Source organism: Epinephelus lanceolatus, chromosome 1 (genome assembly GCF_041903045.1).
Source record: "Epinephelus lanceolatus isolate andai-2023 chromosome 1, ASM4190304v1, whole genome shotgun sequence".
Taxonomy (NCBI): Eukaryota; Metazoa; Chordata; class Actinopteri; order Perciformes; family Serranidae; genus Epinephelus; species Epinephelus lanceolatus.
In genome coordinates, this window is record NC_135734.1 from 34791031 (window position 1) to 34812879 (window position 21849).

Consider the following 21849-nt stretch of genomic DNA (forward strand, 5'->3'; position numbering starts at 1 on the left):
TGACACATTGACTTCTAGGAATGTGATGACAAATGAGTTTCTTTAAGAGGGAGTTAAAGAAAACATCCACTAATTATATTTATTAAAATATAAGAAATTCACTTAAAAACATACCATTATTCAAATTTAATGTTAACATAATTTCCAGCTCTATGTGGTGATACACAACTAGCAAGGCTGAATCAATCTAGCAGGTCTGGGAAGTTCCCTGATCTGACGTTGGCTGTGTCCTACATGTACTTTGTGTCATTTTATTTTAAGGTATTCTGCCAACAATCCCACTGGACATTGGACTGCATTTAATACATGTGAAAATTACTTATTTGATAAGACACTACACCTGTCAGTGAGGACGCAAAATACCAGTGTCAATATACTGCTCGGGGCAGCACAGTGGTGTAGTGGTTAGCATTGTAGCCTCACAGCAAGAGGGTTCCTGGTTCAATCCCATGAGGGAGCCCTTCTGGGCGGAGTTTGCATGTTCTCCCCGTGTTTGTGTGGGTTTTCTTCGGGTACTTTAGCTTCCTCACACAGTCCAAAGACATGCAGGTTAATTGGTGACTCTAAATTGCCTGTAGGTGTGAATGTGAGCGTGAATGGTTGTCTGTCTCTATGTGTCAGCCCTGTGATAGTCTGGTGACCTGTCCAGGGTGCACCCTGCCTCTCACCCAGTGTCAGCTGGGATAGGCTCCAGCCCCCCTGCGACCCTCAAGAGGGTAAGCGGTTACGAAAATGGATGAATGGAATATATATGCTCACTATAGAGTTAAACCTGCATTTAGTCTTGCATAGCCAGACCTTTCTCGCACTGTGCCATCACTGGAGAAAAGTTTGGCTGAACCAAACATAATTCCTGCACTAAGGGGGAAAACGCTCTGGGTTGTTTGTATTTCTTTAAACCAATCATAGGTGTCTGGGCAGTGCTAAGCCCACGATGCGGAAACAATGCCCTTGCAAAATATTGTTGGGAGGGAACTTGTTTTGGTGATAAGCAAGTGCTGGCTTAAGTTCCTAAATCGCCCCCAAAATACGTTTTAGTATCTACAATGCTAGCTCATAAGTTGGTGGTGTTTAATGCACAGTGCTAAACAAAATACGGAGCTGGGTCTGGCTATGCAAGACTAATTTTATGTAGTGATCAGTGTTAGTTTTGCTGATGAAAACTATGTAAAAAAAATTGGCAACAACCTTTTTTCCATGATAAAAATGAGACAAAAGATAACAGTAGATCTTGATAATAAAAACTAAGACGAAATCTATGTTTCATTTTTGTTAAGGAGACAAGACGTGACAAAAATGTTAGTGGTGGACTATCAGACACTGAAAGCCGAGAGCAGCTGTGCTTGTAATTATCTTCACATGCCACATGAGCGACAGGCTGGCAAACTCCAGCAAATAGACTGTGCCAGGATGTTTTGCTAGCCAGCAAAAACACTCACACCGAAGCAGTGTCAGCCTCTGGTGTAAGTTGCGAGCTGTAATTCAGCAGTAAATCAGCCCTGTGTGTCTGGCTGTGGGTGGTGGAGCGGTGGCTGGGGGGTGCGGGGACAATATTTTTGGGGTGCTGGTGTAGCCGGCGGATATCCAGGCTGAGATTTCCTCTTCTGTGCGCCAATCAATGTCAGCAGTTCAATTAGCAACTGACACATCTAGCCAACATTTTGACTAAACTCTATGAAGCGATATCTGCATATGAAATCAGATAAAAGAGTAAAAAGCCAATAATAAGCTAACTTGTCATCTGACAATAGCCAGTGGGTTCTGAGACTGTACTCTGGCCAATGCGTCCTGCCTCTTTTGCTCTCCACACAGACGGTTTACCTGCAGGGAACTAACGCCAGCTCAGATGTTACTGACCAAAACAATTTAGACTTCCTGTCACCTACAGCTTCTCCTCACTAATGCGGATATCTGTTTATTGAAATGAATGCTACACCATCACAGCTCATCTCTGCACCCAGAAGTCTGTTAACACTTGTTCGTCACTCAGCGCTACGTCCCATGTTTCATTGCTTTGATTCGTTATAGGCCAATCTGATTGCATCCAGAGGCATTTTGATCTACAGCCATTAAAAATGCTCCTTGGAAACAACAATGTAATGGGAGGCTTGAGACTAACTTGCATGTGTGATTTGGTCTGGTTATCTCAGGCTGGTTGTTCTCAGCTTCTTTTGGGCCTCAGCTAATTTGACTACACAGGTGACTGCCTGCTGTAACAGGTGGACAAATGTAGAGAGATAGGACCACTGCTATCTATGCAGCTCAGACTGGGCACAACAAAGCCATGCCACTGGGATCCAGGGCCAAGAAGAAGCCAAGGTTGACTCGCTGGCCAAAGCTGTGGGCCATGATGGCGTGTAGTGGAACAAATTGATTTTAAAATACAGGCTTCTAGGACGAGCTTGTAAGCGGGTGGGAAAAGACTAAAATTGTCTCCCGGAGAGGCGGCTGACTTCAGATTAAAGTAGTGTGATGTGAAGCAATGGGAAACATTATTTGCTGGTGCATGATAGGTACCATTCTGAGAGAAAAACAGCGTAATTAGAAAACGAGGAAGACAACAGGGGGGAGGAAAGACAAGTGCATATTCTGCATAAGGGACTGTTCTTGTAACCAAAGTCCTCGACAGACAGATTTTCTCAAGGGCCACTTTAAAAAACGGATTGAGCACGGGGGTTTGATTCTGATCCTCAAAGTTTCACTAAAACATTTGCACTTGTCAAAAGGGCCTTTTTTAGCTTCCTCTCTGGCCTCTTTGGCTCCTCTGACTTTCCTCTCCACTGCATTCTCGACACAACGAGACTCTTGACAGGTAAGCCCCATGCACTGTTGACCACTGTGCCTCTTGAGGGCCGCTCTCTGCTCAGACGTGGGTGGGTGCTGGCTTTCCACTCTTCTGACTGTTTTTTTTTTTTTTTTTTTTTTTTTTTAGGCCCAAAGCTCCCACTCTCCATGCTGAAAAGCGCTATAATCACTAGACTTACCTCCTGCTTACTACCCACAAACTGAAGAGCCGGGGGATTATCACAAACCCAGCCTTCTGCTCTGCCTGAACAAATATGTGCGAGAGGGAACGACGTGATGTTGCTCAAATCCTCTTTGAAAATTACTTTTTCTATAATTTTTTTATCTTGCAAAGTAGAGAGGAGCACAGACGATGCAGACCGCAATTAAAGGCACAAATGAGTTGAACAGACAATTGATTGACATGCTGTTTGAACTTCTTTTTCCTATGTCTTACAAAGAATTGACCTGCATCAACCGATCCTGATGAAATCATCTGGTCAAAGTCAAGCAAAAATGAACATCAAGAGTCCAGTGTGGGATTTAGGGGGACATATTGGCAGAAATGGAATATGACAAATACGTTTTCTTGAGAGTGTAATCACCTGAAAATATGAATTGCTGTGTTTTCGTTACCTTAGAATGAGTCGTATATATCTACGCCATGTTGCACCATCATGTTTCTACAGTAGCCCAGAAAAGACAAACCAAACTTTGGCTCTAGGTAGGGCCATCAGGGTTTTTGCGTCGGCAATCATAGTTCGCCTCTCTGTGACGACTATCAGAAAAACGCTGATTTTTTTTTTAAGTGAAACTGCTTTATTAAGTGTTTTTGCTGGTTTAACATCCGCCTGTTTGTTTTGGAGATAATTTGGCTCCTAGAATGAACCTCTTGAACATCTGGGGCCTTATTCACAAAGCTTCTTCGTACTAAGAGTTGCTCCAGGGACGAAATTCTTTGAATTGTGATGTTTTCTTAGAATTTCCCCTTAAAGTTAAGGCTAGGTCCTTGTAAAGATAAAAGTTATTCACAGTGCATCTTAGACCTTAAAAGAGCTCCTAAATTGAAAAACTGTTAGGAGCAGGGTGAAGGAGTTTTAAGAGTTTCTTAAGCAGAAGAGAAAAAGGTGGAAACACAAAGAGTTCTTAGAGATATTCTCCGAACATTGGATGACAGTGAGTAAAGGGATTTGCACACATATCCCACCTAACACTAAACGCCAGAAATATAATGATCAAAAAACAAAGACATTTGGAAAACTGGAAAAATGCAACAGAGCAGCAGTGATGACTTGAGTCTGTCTCAATCTTCCATCAGCAGAATGATCACACTAACACTGACAACACTTTCGAAGTCAGCAGTTCATTTCATTTCCACTGGGTGTCCACATCTTGCAGGCTCACAAAAGGGCGTGTCTGTGACAACCAATCACATCTGTTAAAAGAATGCATTACACCAAGCAATGGGGTCAACCACATCACATGGTAAAAGTTTCTGTCTCTTCCTTGCTCAGACTTGCTCTGAGAACTTTCCCAAATCACTCTTAAATTAGGATTTCTTACTAAAAGTTTTTAGGCTCAGTTAGGAGCTCTCTAAAAGTATTCTCAGAATGTTTGTGAATATGGACCCTGGATATTAAGTTATCAGAAAAAAGGTGAGCACACATTAGCAGGTACTGGGCTAGCGGCTTGTCTGCGATGTGCCAAACAGTCTAGGAGGAACACTGATTTGTAACGTGAAACTGCTTTACTCTGTGTTGTAACAGTTTTAATGAAGAAGGAATACTGAAGGAATTATAACAAGGTTTCAGCTGATTGCATTCTGCAGTCCTCACCCCTAGATGCTACTAAATGACCCTAAATCTTACACACTGTCCCTTTAAATGAAGTAGTAAGGCACTGATAATTACGATGGCTCTCAGTTATTAATCATGTGTGCGGTAATGGAAAAATATATCCTTGTTTCTCTTCATCCACTAAACTCAGACTCCTTTATTTTCCTGAGTTTAACTTCTCACCTTGTTTGAAAACCCATAGCAGGCAGGCTGATGCGAACTGCAAGCACAGAAGGCAGAGAGTCAGAAATATGACGGATTATTAACAAGCAATGGAGATTTGACCACAGGGCTTGTTGTTATTGTTGCCGAGTCCTGCTCCTGGCTGCCAGACAATCAGACAAATGATTTCACAGTTTGCTCCGCTCACTGTCTGTCAGCCGATGAGAGATGACATTCTCCTGGCTGTGTGTCTGACTGCTTTGTTGTAATAATGTTTGACACTTCATACCCAATACGATGCGTCAAACATCATTACAACTGTGATACGGTGGAAATATTCAAAACTTTGCTCTCTGCAGTGATTTAGTTCACAACGGGGTGTCACATTACAAGCACATGGATGGCAAAACACTTAAATGGTGAATAGTTAGTTGTGATTGTTTTTATGTAAACAGAACAGGAGGTCGACCTCTGTTTCATTTTGGAGCTGTCGCTTTATTCACAGCCGTGATCACCCGCTGTGACTTTGTCTCGTTACAAAATGTAAATGCACCTTGTAATCAAAAGGTCTACTAACACAGACCAGACGGGTTCTTTTTTTAACAGTGCTTTAAAATAGTTTTAATATTATCATCCATTGTTTCCACATAATTGCTGATGATCATTCTGCTGGTGAAAAATAATCTGCTGCTGCCTGAACCTTTGTACCACCCCACACAGATGCAACACTATTCTACTAGACACTGCACCAGCAAGTCAAGTAAACTCAGTTGTACAGCGTAAACAGTCAAGATATCAGCACAGAGAGCCTATACTCATCCAAGACTTTCTTTCTTGTTATATTTGCAGGTGAGAGAAGTGCACAAGCGCCCAATAAATTTCGGTTAAGCTTATCCCTCATTTCTCGTGCCATTTGTGTATGTTTATAAGGTCATTTATTTCAGAAATACAGCAGTTAACTACAGCTAGCCTTAGCTGCCAACATAGCCGTGTCCCGCACGTTGTGTGGGTGTAAGACGTAATGGCGTCGTGCTGTAATTATAGTGACCTTACCATTTCGTTTTATTGTCTTAATGCATATTAACATTGTGTTCAGAGGTTTATAACATGAAGCTGTGTATATAAGCAGCCACTATAAGCAGTTTACAAGATGTGTTTCATATAAGATAAGGTGCTCAGTGTACAATACAAGTCAATGATAAAAGCAGCCACAATATTGAGTTTATTAGTGAGAAGGCTGTACATGTTATGTTGTTTATTCAGTATTCATTTGATGTTAGGTCAGTAACAGATGCGTTATGTATCACTTATTACTAACTTACTATTATTTTTGGCTACAATCTGTGCGTGTAGGGAAGTAAACTCAGTTGTACAGCGTAAACAGTCAAGATATCAGCACAGAGAGCCTATACTCATCCAAGACTTTCTTTCTTGTTATATTTGCAGTTGTCCTGTGCAAATAAAGACAACAAAACCTGAACACATGTCCTCATCATTGTACATGTGTAACAATTGCAACAAATGAAAATATAGTTATGTTTGGCGCTGAGGGCCCCACTCTTGGGATGCTCCCTGGATTACACAAGCAAGATGCCAAGCCAAAACAGCAAGAGCAGAAAACCCCCTGGGTATACAAGAGTGGGCCCAAGCAAGACATTAAATACCATTTTGACCTTAGAGCCATGTTTGGATTCTGAATTAGAAAGGTGGAGGCTGGGGTGGTAGAGGTAGAGCTTCACCATGATGTGGGAATGGGCTGTGATTGGTGTGTGACTGATAAGAAACAATGATCCAATCACCTGGCTGTCAGCTGATTACAGCTGGGGCGTATGACTTCCGTGTTCTGCATGAACTAAAGCAAGGCAAGTATTTCTCATGCTACAGAAACCACTGAGAGTGAAACCTGTGTTTTGGATGTTATTATCTCATATATGATGTGCACTTATCCCCGCTCTCTGAAGCTCAGTGTGCCTCTGTTGCTTGGCAAAGCGGAGGTGTTGGCAGCACAGCATGGAGGTGTCCTGGGGCTGCAGGTAAACAATAACTTTATTTTCTATGTTCATAAAATGAACCCAAATTTACTAATATGTAAGATATTACTACAAACAGTCCTGTAATGTTACGTTGCAACATCTGCTGTGACAGCAAGTATTGTATTCATTTATGTCGATGATAACCCATTATACTTTACCATCCAGGCAACGCACCGTATGTCAAAAATATGTTTAGGTTTTTTTTATAGACTGTATATAAAGATACATTTACAGTCAGATTCAGCTTCCATCCATTTCAACTGTTTGTCTGGGTCTGCCCCGGGGCCTCCTACCAGTTGGACGTGCCCCGAACACCTCTAATACTAGGCGCCCAGGAGGCATCTTGATCAGTTGCCCGCACCACCTCAACTGACCTCTGGCAAAGAAACAATGGCTCTTATCTGAGCTCCCTCTGGCTGTCCAAGCTCCTTACCCTGGATGTCTAAGCCCTGCCACCCTTCGGAGGCTCCCCCTCAGTGATTAGAACCATGTAACATCAAAAATTAATTCAACGCTAATCTGTAAAAAAACCCACAAATTTTATTAGGGACCCACACAAATGATCGTCTGTGGGTCTTGGTGACTCACTACACTGAAAACCTATCACCATCACTGAAAAGCATAAAGACAAATTAAGAGTATGAAACCAAAAACAGGCAGGTTGCATGCATTTATATAACAAACTGTGTTTGCACTGTAGAAGTTGCACAGACTGTGAGTATTATAAACAGCTCATGAATATAAACAGATAATATTATAATTGAATGATTACCCTCATCTTATTTCAGTCATTGTGGTGATTTAAAAGAAAGACTGCCCCTTTTTGTAAGAAATAATTAAAGAGCAATAAACCGCAGAATTAAACTGAAATCTTAAAATGATGGTGTCTCGCTGTGCTCAAAGCAGTGGGACAGTTTAACAATGTAATAAATCCTTGAAAACCTCATGTCAAAATTTGTTGCTGGGATCTAGGGATAAAAAAATAGTGCAGATGTGCCCCCTCCACTGAGTCGTTGAAAGCACAGCTCAAGGCCCACCTCTTTTCTTTGGCCTTTCAGTGTACTTGCCAATACTAATTGGCCTCTTACAATGGTTGTTTACTAGGTTTTCATTACTCATTGATTTGATCTCTGTCTTTTCCTGGTTTATGCATGATTTTGTTAACTGTTCTGTTGACCTGTTATTATGCTGCCTATGTTCGTGAGGCACTTTGATCAGCTCATGTTGTTTTTAACATGTTTTAGAAATCAATTTGACTTGAAAAATGGTCCGTGTGTTTTGTACATTAGGTGGATAAGCCCCAAAAGGAGCTGGGTGATAAATGGTTTAATAAACAACTACTAATGGCTGGTGGCGTCCATATGGGCTCTCTGCTGCCAAAAATACACACATGACTCATCTGTTTACATGCATTTCCTCAATACTCCAATATAAAGGTTTCTTTCTTTTTTTTGTGACTTGCGTTTCATGCCCTTTATAACTGTTCGGTATGTGGTGTATGTAATTGTTTCCCCAGGCCACTTAAAACACCAGTGTGCCTTTTATTTATTCAAAGCATTGTATTGTTTTGCGAGGCATTTCCGTTAATCCCATGGCTGTATTTTGCATAAACAGATAAATATAAATTTGCACCACACAGCAGTGAACAGCTGCAGAATGAAATGTCAAGAGTAAGAAACTAACGCCCATTCAAATATTTGGGATTAATTAGAGAGTCAATGAGTGGGTGAGAGTTGGGGAAATGTAAATATTTGTGTATAAATAATGCAACACACTGCAGGTCAGGAAGGTGCTTGTCTCCCAGATAAGCAAATATGGTGAATTTATGGTTTCTCTTGATGACAGGACAACAGCTGTTAACCTTTCCAAATCGATATACTGATACATGCTACCATGAGAAACAGGCCAGTATAGAGTAAATTAAGTAAACAATGAATTATTCAGGAAAAGCCTGAAAGAGCAGTTAAACGATGCAACAAGGTACGAAAGCAGCAGCGGGGCTATTTCCCCGGTAAATGGTCTTCTACAGGGATTCATTACTTTGCTTTTTCCATTTGCCACAGCTTGAAACAGAGGCCTAAGCGGGTGAAAAAATCAATTGTGAGGGACTTTATTCAGTCATGTGTTTTATCCTTTCCAATCTCTTGCTTGTTTTGCTCTTCATTAAAAGAAACTCCGCTGTCACTCCCACGACACGTGGAAGGAGCAGCATGCTGCTGAAAGATCTGCGATGAGCATCAAATAAAACAGAATTGGATTGGACGTGCTGCATCAAAAAGGCACTATGAAACCAAAGCAATCAATGTGGTTGAATGATTTCTGATTATGGGAGGCAGAATTGAAAGCAGCAGAGTTAAACCAAGTCAAAAGTTACAGCTGTGATGAAGAACATTAAAATCTGTTATCACAGGTACAGCTAAAGGACAAAACTAGTTTTTTAATCACAGGGGGTAATTTGTCAGTTTTACTTATTTCTTTAAGATTGATCACCTGCGTGACCTGAAAGAAAAACCATAACTGAACAGAGCTACTGGACATGTGAGTCATAAATCAACACACACACACACACACACAAAACCCCTTACTTCTATCCTTGTGAGGACACGAATTGAGATGGACATGAAAAACCTGTTTATGAGTCTTATCCCAGTCATGATCATATTTGGGATATGGTGTTTACATGAGCACAGAGGAGTCGGGTTATTCATACTCCCCGTATACAGGAAAAATACTAGCAGCCGAGTTACTGATTACTGCAGGCTATTTACGCAGGCGTCTGTGGTTTTTACAAAAACAAACTAGCAATAGTAGATCAATCAATTCAATCAATCAATTTTATTTATAAAGCCCAATATCACAAATCACAATTTGCCTCACAGGGCTTTACAGTATACGACATCCCTCTGTCCTTTGGACCCTCACAGCAGGGAGGTAAGGAAATATTAAACACTGGTAGGGATGGGGATCGAGAACCACCACCACCACCACCACCACCACCACCACGACGCTGCAGCTCCGGAGCCACATGCAGCTATTTAGCCCCTCTCCAATGGGTTTGGCTTTGACCAAACATTTAGGGTTATTTTTGAATATTTTAATTTTCATGTTTGATTGTTGTAGGCCTACAATGATTCTTGCAGTATCCAGTGGTAAAATTGTGTAACCTTTAGGCCTGCAACAAATTAAAAAATGTTTTAACATTTCATCAACTGAAGTGTGAGTCACAGCTATGTCTACAGCCTGCCACCTTTTCTCTAAAGTTTGCTGAACATCAAGAGCGGTGACCTGTCTTGAGTCTCCTTAGTAAAGCTAGCTGTTGATTCCAAAAACCCAGAAAGGAGAAGTCCTGGAGGAAAATCTTGAATTTCACATTGCAAAGACAGGTTTGTTTACTTTTTCTGCAGGGTAACAAATATTCCTAAATACCTTACAGCAGAGTGGCCACCTTATGGTAAAACATATTAATGATTAGACCTATTAGTAATGTCGATATGCTAATTTAGACTTAATAAGGCTGTGTTACCTTTTTTATGAGGCTCAAATATATTTGCGGCTCCTGGCAGATTTAGTTAATATTTTTGGACCAAAAATGGCTCTGCTGGTAGTAAAGGTTGCTCGCCTTTGAGCTCATCAATTTCTTTTATTGATACGCTGCTGAAAATGTGCTACGAGAAGGAGTCATGGCAGAGAGGAAAAAACGGTCCAAAGCATGGCATCATTTCACAAAGTAAAATTACAACAGTGCTGCTGTGATGTCTGTAAAATGATCATTTTAAGTAAGGGTGGAAACACCAGCAATGTGCTGAAACATTTTTCGACACAATATGAGCTTAAATTCCAGAGATGCCATGTTTCTGACTTTATAATAACATTCACACCCTGTGGGCAGGCTTAGCAGTTTTTTCTTTGTACATTCATTTCCATTTTGGTTTTCTTAGTCAAATATTTTCTCATTTCATTCACACTGTGTTCAGACACATAATAAAACTTTGTGTTGACGCTGAAAACTTGTGTAGACCTACTTTCTCCCCACCCCACAAGGAAAACCGAGCAGGAATCAACAAGGGAAATACATGAAGAATCAGAAAGGCAGACCCGATGATGACATTGGTATCAATACAATTTTTTTTATCAGTTCCACTCCCTAAACATTACACCGTGTATTTACCACCACTCGACAGCCTAACTGCTAATTTCTTCTCTGCTCTGATGCCGACCACCCTCTCTCTCTCAACCCCACACACACACACACACACACACACACACACACACACACACACATTGCACCAGGAGTGAGACGCTTTCATTGCTGACATTGTTTGTTGTTTCTGTTATGCTACTTGGCTAAAGCAGTGCCTAGTGCAGAGGTAGTCTGCAGCGCTCACTATCTGAGATGTAGTGTATACCTGCAACAGTACCCTGCTTTCTTTCGGAGCGGAGTACTCCAGCTAGCATATTTGGGTTTGGTGTCATAAACGGGATACAGTGTTTACAAACTCAAACATAATTCAATTCAATGCAACTTTATTTATCCCGAGGGAAATTCTTGTGCCAGAGATGCTTCAAATTACAGTAACACTAAGTACAGTAACCACAATTTACTGTTCATAACTAGTAACAACCAGAACAACCAGTGGGTTCCCCAGGTCAAGATTACTCACTGGGTCCAGTTTTATAACAATAGAGTATCAAATATTTGGCAGAACATACAAATATACAAGATAGAAGTGTTTTCTAGGAGCAAAAGCAAAACCAGTGCCCAATAGAGTAACAATAGGAGTATGATTAGTACAAGAGTTACTAAAAATAAACTAAAATGGTAGAAAAAACAGACTGCACCTGATGATCAATGTTATATGGAATATGATACAACAATAATAAATAGCATTGCGCATGACTGAGAAAATGATATTGCACTACATTGACAAGTGACCATGATATTGAAGAATACCGTTGCACATGGTGTTGAGAAAATATTGCACAAGATGGCACACTTACATACAAAAACCTGTTCATAAACAGGTTATTCATGTCCATGTAAACCCACTAAGTCCTTTATCCTAACCTTAACCATCACAACTAAATGCCTAACCCCAACCACACTCTTACCTCCACCTATTTATAACCTGAACCTTGAAACCAAGTCTAAACCCCACAAACAAGCTTTTGAGAGTTTGTGTGAAGGTGAAGACCGGCCAAAGTGTCCACACGCGTCAAAAAATGTCCTCACTCTCAAGGTCTAAAACTCAAATTGGTTCTCATTCAGGTATGTACAAGTACACACAAAAAGAAACACACTCATATAAAATCGAGACGATGTTTAAGGAGCTGGTTGGATTTTATCTGACTAGTTCTGTGTGACAGTTTTGAATATGAGCTCCAATTACAGGAGGAATTTTCAGCTGTGCAAGAAAAGGATCAAAATGTCTTCATTCAGTTAAAACATCTACGAACTGTGCCGTGTTTTACTGTTTTTATTTAAACAGTATGTTTAAATAATGTTTGTGATGTGTCTTCCGCAGTAAAGACCCCTGGCTACAGTCATAGGCGTGGCCATGAGGATGATAATCTGGGTGAAACCCTATTTGAAATAATTCATGTCATAATCTTGTGCATAAATTTACTGCAGTACATCGTATTAGACAGTCAAACTACATTAGTGTTGTTTAGTGACTTTTTAACATTACTTAACTCTGTGTAAACACGTTTTAATTTGCCCTTCCAGCTGCTACTTTTAATGAACGATTACCAGTCCCAATCATTGCTGCTGCCAAAGGAAGCTGGGATAAGTGGGGTCAACTAATACCCCTTAAGCGTTAATGATGGATGCAGCCAGAAAACGCACAAAAAATGTGACGTTTTTAGTCACAGCTGGATAAAATCAACGGATAACATGAGGCAGTGGAGAAAGCAGCACAGCAGGTGCTGTGATTGAAAAAGGAGGGTCACTGCCAGCTGCTAATGCTACAGCTAAAGTGGGTCCCAGAGCTGATTTAATGGACTATTGGAACCATTATTTAGCATTTAGCGATAATGAGAATGAATAAAATACACACTGACACTGGCGTGAAAGCTGAGCATTTTGAAAAGAGGTGTGAAGAGAGAAAATAAGATAAAGAAAACAGAGAAAGAGTGTAAGTTTATAGTGTTTTACATCCAGTTATGAGCTATGAAGTCTCTTAGACCCCCCTGAAAATAATTTACTGAGTACACAACTGGGTACGGTACAAGACAGGACTTTCAGGAGGAATGTTACGAGCAAGTCCGTGTTTATTATGTACCATTTTGAGTTCATTACTCTTCGACAAGACGTCATTACACTTTCTAAATAGCCAAATGCTTCTGGTGTCCATCTGGTGTAACTGATTTGAAGCTGACAAACAGCATGATGGATTTATTGCTTTAAGTCACCTGGGACTCTACCGACTCATGGATTGTTTTCCAGCTGCATTTTGCTGAATAAAGAACGTTCTCAACAAACAAGTCCAACAAAGGACATTTGGACGAACAAGCACTGGCTCAAATGAGGTTAACTTGATGTGGAAAAGCTACGTTGATTGGTTATTTATTCATAAACGTAAAAAGAGCATCATAGACAAGGAAACATGTAATGTTTAAGTATTGAAAATAGCTATTAGCTGAACGATGGACGATCCTTTCACGTCTTTAAAGGATTAACTATAACACATTCATATGAATCTTCTGAATAGGTGGTAAGCTGCCAGACCCTGATTGCTTTTTGTCACAGGCACTTTGCTGTGTGACACTGCAGGTTAAACAGGAGATCTCTTTGCATGGTGTTTACATAATCTGCCTCTGAATCTGATTGGCTGTGAGAGTACACTGCCACAATCAGATCAGTGTTGGATAATCCCATTGTAGATACAAGTGCAGAGTTTGGAGAATGTCAATCCATTTTGCCAGGTGCTCAAACAATCACCCAAACAAAGAGACAACAAGATGACATTTGGAACCATTTAAAACACACAGAAATGATCAAAACTGATGTTTAATTAAATATAAGATTATAATTATTATCAGTATTGATTGTGTCAGATTTAGTTTAGCTGTTAATTGTCTTACTTTACTTATTTTGTTCTTAATCAAATGCAGTTAGTAAGGAGTGTTCGAGATTGCAAAGATAATGTGATTTCAGTTAATCACATAACAGGTCTCATTTTTGCAGTTTGTGCAATAATTTCTTCCTATATGAAGATATTATATCGTTGTTGAGACATCAGACTATATATCATTTTAGATTTTGGATAATGTTGTATCATGATATGGCATAAATGGTGTTCCCCCCCCCCCTTGTTTTAAGGCTGCATTACAGCAAAGTGATATAAATGTATCAACTTACCAGACTTTTCTATGTGATTAAATCAAATTGTTTTTATCATTTTAATAACAACAACTAGAATTTAATTAGTCATTATATCCACATTATTGATGGATATAATATTGTCTCCCAGTCGTAGCATTGATGAAGTGCTTCTGAGGAGATTCAAAAATATAAAGACATATATACATATATCAAATATACATATACATATATCAAAATATAGCCTTTAAAAAAAATCATGATATAATTTTCAAGGCATATCACCCGGCCCTACGACAGTATTATGAGAACAAGGTACTGGGATAGTTAAAACATTGCTACGATAAAGTTCAATAGGGCAAGAAACACAGCCTCTCACCAAACCACCTAATTTGAAGCTACATGAACCATAATATTTGTAATAATCCCTTACTGCCTGTGTTAACTGAGCGGCAACGTAACTTTGATCACAGTGGATCAAGGTGGTCTGTAAATCATCCTGTTAACAATAAATAGTTTGGGTGGTAACTTTACCCTTCACCTTTATTTTTTGCTTCCAAATAAATTTTTGCTAATCCTATTGATTGATTTTTTTGGGCCATTTTGGGGCAATGGAACAACCAGCAAACACAAAATTAACATGTTGCCACTGTATAATGTTGATATGGTAAATGTCATGTCTCTACACATTCAATAAAAACAGAGCAACACAAGTATTTATTTGAAGTTGTGTTTCTGGCCACTTGGCAAATGCTAGTCCAGTAATCACATTCATTTCAGCTCTGGTTTTGGTCTCAACTCCTGAGGGAAATGTTCGGCTCTTTAGCTGCTAAACACTCCACAATGTTTACCAGCTAATAACCACCACTGTCTGCTGTTCGGTGCAGGGTAGGTGATGTGCAGCAGGTTAATTAGAGTGATTTTTTTTTAAACAGAAAACAGCTACCCATCCGAAAATGAGGTTAATGAGAGCTGAGAGAGTGAATCAACCAACTCATCAACAATGCGCAGAAAGATGGAAAAGGTACAGTTCACCCTAAAATCAAAACTGCATATTTTTCCTCTTACCTGTAGTGCTGTTTATCAGTCTAGTTTATTTTGGTGTGTGATATCTATGATTATTTTGTTTACTATTCCTATTACTACTGTTCAGCTGGTATTCAGTAACTTGAATGCACATCATCATCACACCATCACTGCGATTTCTGACAACTGTAAAACAGCTGTCAATGAGTTATCAAGCTGTCATCTGTTTGCAGCTCAGTCGATGTGATGCATCTTTCATTGTGCAGAGGATTGTGCGTCAGAATGGGCAGAAAAGCATGCTGGCTTGCATACTGCAAAATCAGACCAGATGTAATAGAACATCCTGGTATTTTTGGCATACCGCGATTGACATACTATGTATTGGGACGTACTAAATATTTTTTCTGGCATACTATATAGTATGGTAGTATGGGTATTGGAATGCACAGTTTGACTTTAATTCTGTGGGAAACACTGTGAAGGAAGGCAGACACCTCTATGGCTGATATCTAATCCACTTGGAAACTTGCACCAAAATAACCTAGATTGATAACAGCACTACAGGTGAAAGGAAAAATGTGTATTTTTGATTTTGGGGTGAACTGTCCTTTTAAAATGCTCTCTTTTACATTAGTTGTAATTAGAGTATTGTGCAAATAAACTGAAAATATCTTATAAAAACACAAGCTACAGTTGCATTATGAAGCCAAAGTTGCTTACGATCAATAGCTACACAAGAACACACAGACTCATATTTGCTAAGATGACACGAGAGCCAAACATTTTGAATTCTTGATTCTTCTCAGTGTTTAACAGCACTGACTAAGTCCTGTCAAAGTGCAAAGTCACACAAAGCTGCTGCCTAATTTTGGATTTGAGTACCATCACTCCTTACACTTCCCTGCAGGTAAAGAAGCATCCACAGGTCAAACATCTCCCAGCAGGACCACTGTAGTCTTGTTTGTTGCTCTCATTCACACTCCAGGACACATTTATGACCCTTTCTTTTCCTCACAATCGCACAGAGCCGACACAGAAACCAATCTGCTCTACACACGGAGAAAGTGAACATGAGCGATGGCTGACCTGACCATCTTTCCAGGGGGACTGCGAGGGTACACAACCTGCCGTATTGATATTTACACACAATCTCACCATTCTGTTTTCTACTAAGGGGACGCAGGACAGGGAGAATAACAACAGAATGAAGAGGGAGGAAAGGACGACGAGGTGGGTTTGGACTACACAAAAGGAAAAGAAACAACCTGATGTCTGTTATTACACACAGAGGCACGTGAGGGATGGGGGATATTAGTTCGTGTGACCTGCTGCCACTGGAAAAAAAGAGCCATCCATCATGACCTGTGTGAGCTCCTGTTTAAATGAGAGGCTGGTTTGTATCTCAACAGGGAGAGTTAACATGAAGAAACGAACGTGCTACAGAGAGCGAGCCAGAACATGACCTGAACAACAGTGAGCTCATTTAAAGGCATGAATAAAGCTGGTTCAACTGAGGTTAATTGTTGGCCAAAGGATGATGTATGAGAGAACAACAGCTGCACAATAGCAAGAAATAAAAACAGTGAATGAAGGCTATTTTTCCTAACCTTTATGTACCCTGGGAAGGTTTCTGCAAACATGCTTTGTCCTTTTCAACTCCCTGCTTAATATTCAGCTACTCATGATGCCAGTACAGCTTCTTTTGGGTGATTCATTTTGTTCCATTAGGTTTTCTCTGCTTGTCTTGCGTTCGTTAACACAACGTGATCTGCCAATAACTTCGGACACCTCCGGACAGCGTGTTTTTCAGAGTGTGATGCGTTGTGCTCTGTCTTTAAACGTCCCAAATGACGTTATTAAAGATGGACATGACAGTTTCCCAAAAGTGAAGCCAAAACATCTCGATCACCCCCTGGTGGCTGACTGCAGTACTGTAAACCCAGCCCCTTCCAGGTTAGCAGATAGGTCATGGGCCAAACTAGAAAAAACATAAAGTAGACGTCAAACACATCCTTCGCAAAGATGGTTTCTTTAATTTTGGACAGTTCTTATCACACTGATGTGTGTTGAAGTGTACCAATGCTACAATAAGGGTGTGGTGTGCGGTGGTGTGTCGCTCTGCAGTTACACCTCCACAACACTAGTTGGCATTGCGGTTTCTGTGAAGTGCTGTAAAGTTAAGTTGACTCAAAACACACCCAAAACACACATTAAACATGGCTTAATAGCGACATTTTTAAACACAAATACACAAATCTGCTTCACTATAACTCGCAGCATTCACAGTCAAACACTTGTCTTTATCTGGACACATTTTCCCCACAAATACAAATAATAGTACAAATATGACATGCTAATGTTTTTAGCACAAGCCTATGGCATTTTACACTGTATAAATTAGCCTAGCGAATAGAGCAGATTTCCTCTACCCTTATGAAGTCAGTCAGTTTCTTATCTGTGAAATAAAAGTAAATAAAAGCTTCGTTTCGACTGAGGGAAATGGTTTCAGCTTACAAAAATAGACAGTAGGTCTGCGTCACCGTAAACTGTAGTTACATTTCTGGGGAGGAGCACGTCAGGCTACAGTGTTGATTCGACGCACAAGTATAAATCCTGCTTTAAACTAAAGCCTTCACCTTTTGTTTCCCCTTTGTTTTTCTTTTGATTTAATACCTTGATGTTATTTATTCTTTACTATGTGCATTCTTCTTGGAAATTGTTAACAAGGGCCAAAATAAATTTTCACTACCTAATGATTGAGGGCTTGTGGGCCAATCAGTGTGATGTCCTGTTTCGTATTGTCTGCCATGGTTTAATGGTCTGAAGTGGCATGTAGAGAGATTTAAAATTGCTCGTCACATTCAACAATTTAGAATTTTCTCTTCAGTACAATGACATTCACAAGTGGTCCAGGTGAACAAGTCTGTACCGTATGAGTCATGTCCAAAGAAGGCTGCCAGGGGGGAAACACTTGACTTGAGAATTATCTTGCCTTAATTTAAATTCATTTGGAATTTAAACGTTTCTGAAACCAATTTACTGAGCGATTCAACAGTGGGGTTTTTTCAGATCTTAATGGCAGGGGTATTTTAAGCATGGGAATAATTCAGAAGTTGTCACACTCCAGCAGTTGCCTCTGGGTCTTTATAGAAGTCCTCATTGCACCAACATTGTAACATCATGAAATACATATTCTCTTGTCCATCCACCGCCTCATGTTTCAGTTGTGGACCATTTTGCTTTTGCAAGACATTTTTGGCATCTTACTTCATATTAAACTATTCCGTCTTTATTTCTGTCACAGTGCGGCTCTGTGGCGACAGCGCTGACAGCTGTGGTAATTGTTTCAAATTTTTTCCGACCCCCTAATGCAAGTTCTGACACCGCTAAATTTGTTATGATTTCATCTGCTGATTTCCAGCAACAGGACCTTTAGCTCTGCAGTATGATTTTTTTTATGTTCGGGTGACATTTTTATGAATTAATGTTACCTACAAATGTTAAGAATAGATGCATGATATGAACAGGAAGCCTCACAAAGTAATTTTAGGGGTGTTGATATACAAATGATCAAATGTCATATAAGAGTACCTGCTTATGAACTGGCGATCTTGCCAGTGGGGGGAAAAGTAGCTTCTCTTTTACACAAGTAGAAGTACTCCAGAATGAGAAAAAGTCCAGCATTCAAAGTCTTACATAAGTAATATAATCAGTATTATCAGTTAAATATACTAAAGTGTGAAGAGTAAAAGTACTAATTTCAAAGAAAATGTTCCAGTAACTTTTTTCTAATGATTCCCAACCGATGGGTCAAACCCCTCCAAAGGCTCACAAAATAAATTTTGGGGGGTCATGAGATGATTAACGGAACAAAAGAGGAAAAGGGAGAGTAATTATACGCACATGACGTGCATTTTCACATCATTTTCCATAACCGCTCATCCTGTCAGGGGTCGCGGGGGGCTGGAATCTATCCCAGCTGACAGTGGGCAAGAGGCGGGGTACGCCCTGGACAGGTCGCCAGACTATCACAGGGCTGACACATATAGCATAACTATTCACGCTCGCATTCACATGTAGGGGCAATTTAGAGTCACCAATTAACCTGCATGTCTTTGGACTGTGGGAGGAAGCTGGAGTACCTGGAGGAAACCCACACTGACACAAGGAGAACATGCAATTCCAAACAGAAGGGCTCCCCCACCCTGGGAACCTTCTTGCTGTGAGGCGACAGTAATAACCACTGCATCAACATGTTGTCTTGATTAAAATTTTGTGGCATGGATTGAGTATGCAGCCGTGACTATTTTCTTCACGAAGAAGAGATGAAAAATAATGATCTGTGACACATTTCATATTCATTTTTTGGCCTTTTTATGAAATACTTAATGATTTGACCACTGTGGGCCTCAAAATGTTATTAACGTTTAGTAGCCTGAGAAGTTTAGAGGGGAACTGCTAACAACTCATAGATACCTGAAACGATGCAATGACCCCATCTAGACGCTACGTTTAATTTAAGAGTTAACAAGCCAAAAAGCTTGGAAACCACTGGTTTAATCTTTGATAATGTGCTGTGATTTATAAGTTCATCATGTTTTTTTAAATGTAAAATCTCAGTTTGCAAAGTAACTACTGCATATGTCAAATAAGTATAGTGGCGTGAAAAGCAATCCTGCACAGTTATGGTCACAGTTTGCTGAGTCAGACATATGAGCAAAGATAATCTGTTAATCAAACGATCAGTCCGGCAGCTTTAAATCAGTATAACGCTGCATGTATTTCCATCCCCCCTCCAGCCTTGTGGATTATTCCTCTCCCTGTTGCTCCCCATTCTCCGCTCTTGTTTGTCAACGCAGCCCGGGCTTCTTCACTGAGTTTCTCTCTATGCTGTCAGACAGGTTTCATTGACAATTTCAGCTACAAAATCATCAGAAGTAATGAAGCATAGTGTTCCGAGGATGTGACAGGAAATTCATATTTGTCTTTTGTGTTTCACTCATCTGCAGGGATGTAGCAACGTTTGCAGCTCAGAGAAATGCTGGTGCAGCAGAACACTCAGGAACAATTGTGTATCAGCGCTGAGCCAGGCAACAGAATTGGTATCGACTTTTTTTATTGTGATAAAAAAAAAGGGCCACAATGAAACATTAAGCCTGCTAAACCTTGCATTTCAATGGATGTGGACAATAACAGATTATTGCCAGAGTCAATTATAAACACAGCTATAAAATTCAGCATCGCCCAATAGGCTTTGTTCTAAATCGCATTCTTCCTCAAGGTGAACAGAGGATTTGCAGTGTTGCACTATATGACCGCAGTGACTGGGAGACGGACTTATCCGGGCTGAATAATTAACATTTCTGCATGTTTGGTTTCAAAATGATGAAATACTGAGTAAAAACTGACCAAATGTTTGCAAAGACTCAGTAAGTGTTTTAATCAGGAACTGATGTGTTTGAGAGAAAATCTTTTCTGCAAAAAAAAACCCCACCATCACCATTGTTAGTGGTCTCTTTTGTACCGTACTGTCTTGTTCAATTCAAATACACTGCAGTACCGACCTCGTAAGAATTACCCAGCTTACTAGGCTCAATAGCTGGGGACTTGATAGCCTATATTAGGCATGTTTATCCATGAAACCCTGAGTATTGTCAGAGTAAAGCCTGTAATTTGGCTTCAGTGTAAATATCTTTCTGTCACTGTGAAACAAACTGTCCTGTTGTTTAGTCTACACATATTTTTCCTCAATAAAAACATCATACAACAGCAACAACAATAAAACTAGAATTACCTCCTTGGGATTGTATGCATCCACTAACCAGTCTAGTTGCCGTTGCAGTTGACATTTATGTCTGTCTAGACTCATTCAAAGCCAAGACTGTTGACAATGGTTCAAATATGGATGTTGCTGCAAAGAAGCTACTTATTCTAAAACACGAATGCTTCACACATATCTTCAGACTTGGCAGCACAGAAGATCTATACGATCAGCACAGTGTTGAGATGAACACCCAAGATTAGTGTCACTAATTCAAGTATCTGATCAAATGTCTCCCCTTATGACGTTGAATAATGCCCAGAAAAGTGTTTTGTTTTTTGCAAAAAAAATGTGATATGACATTGAAGCTGACCTTTGACCTTCTGGATATAACATGTCATCCAAAAACATGTTTTATGTTCTCAGAGTGACATATGACAAGCAAAATATAATCACTGTTGAGTCCAAGTGGATGTTTGTGCCACATCTGAAGAAATTCCCTCAAGCCCTTTTTGAGATATCATGAGACATCCACAAGGTCACAGTAGCCTTGACCTTTGACCCATGACCACCAAACTCTAATTGGTTCACCTTCAAGTCCATGTGACCATTTGTGCCGCATTTGAAGAAACTCTCTCAAGACATTCTTCAAGTATTGCGTCCACAAAAATTAGAGGGTTACAGTAACCTTGACCTTTGACCCATGCCCATTAAACTGTAATAGGTTCATCCTTGAGTCCAAGTGGCCATTTATACTAAATTTGAAGAAATTCGTTAAAGGCATTCTTGAGATATAGAAAATGAGACATAAGCAAGATCACAGTGACCTTAATCTTTGACTACCAAAATCTAATCAGTTCAATATTTGAGTCCAAGTGGACATTTGTGCTAAATCTGAAGAAATTCAATAGAGGCATTCTTGAGATA

General features: G+C 40.0%; 1 protein-coding gene across 4 annotated transcripts in view; it reads right to left on the bottom strand.

Annotated features, from left to right (window-relative positions):
* Positions 1 to 21849, bottom strand: part of LOC117256373 (A-type voltage-gated potassium channel KCND3-like) — a 153190-nt gene that overhangs the window by 33173 nt on the left and 98168 nt on the right. The gene's annotated exons all lie outside the window — the stretch shown is intronic.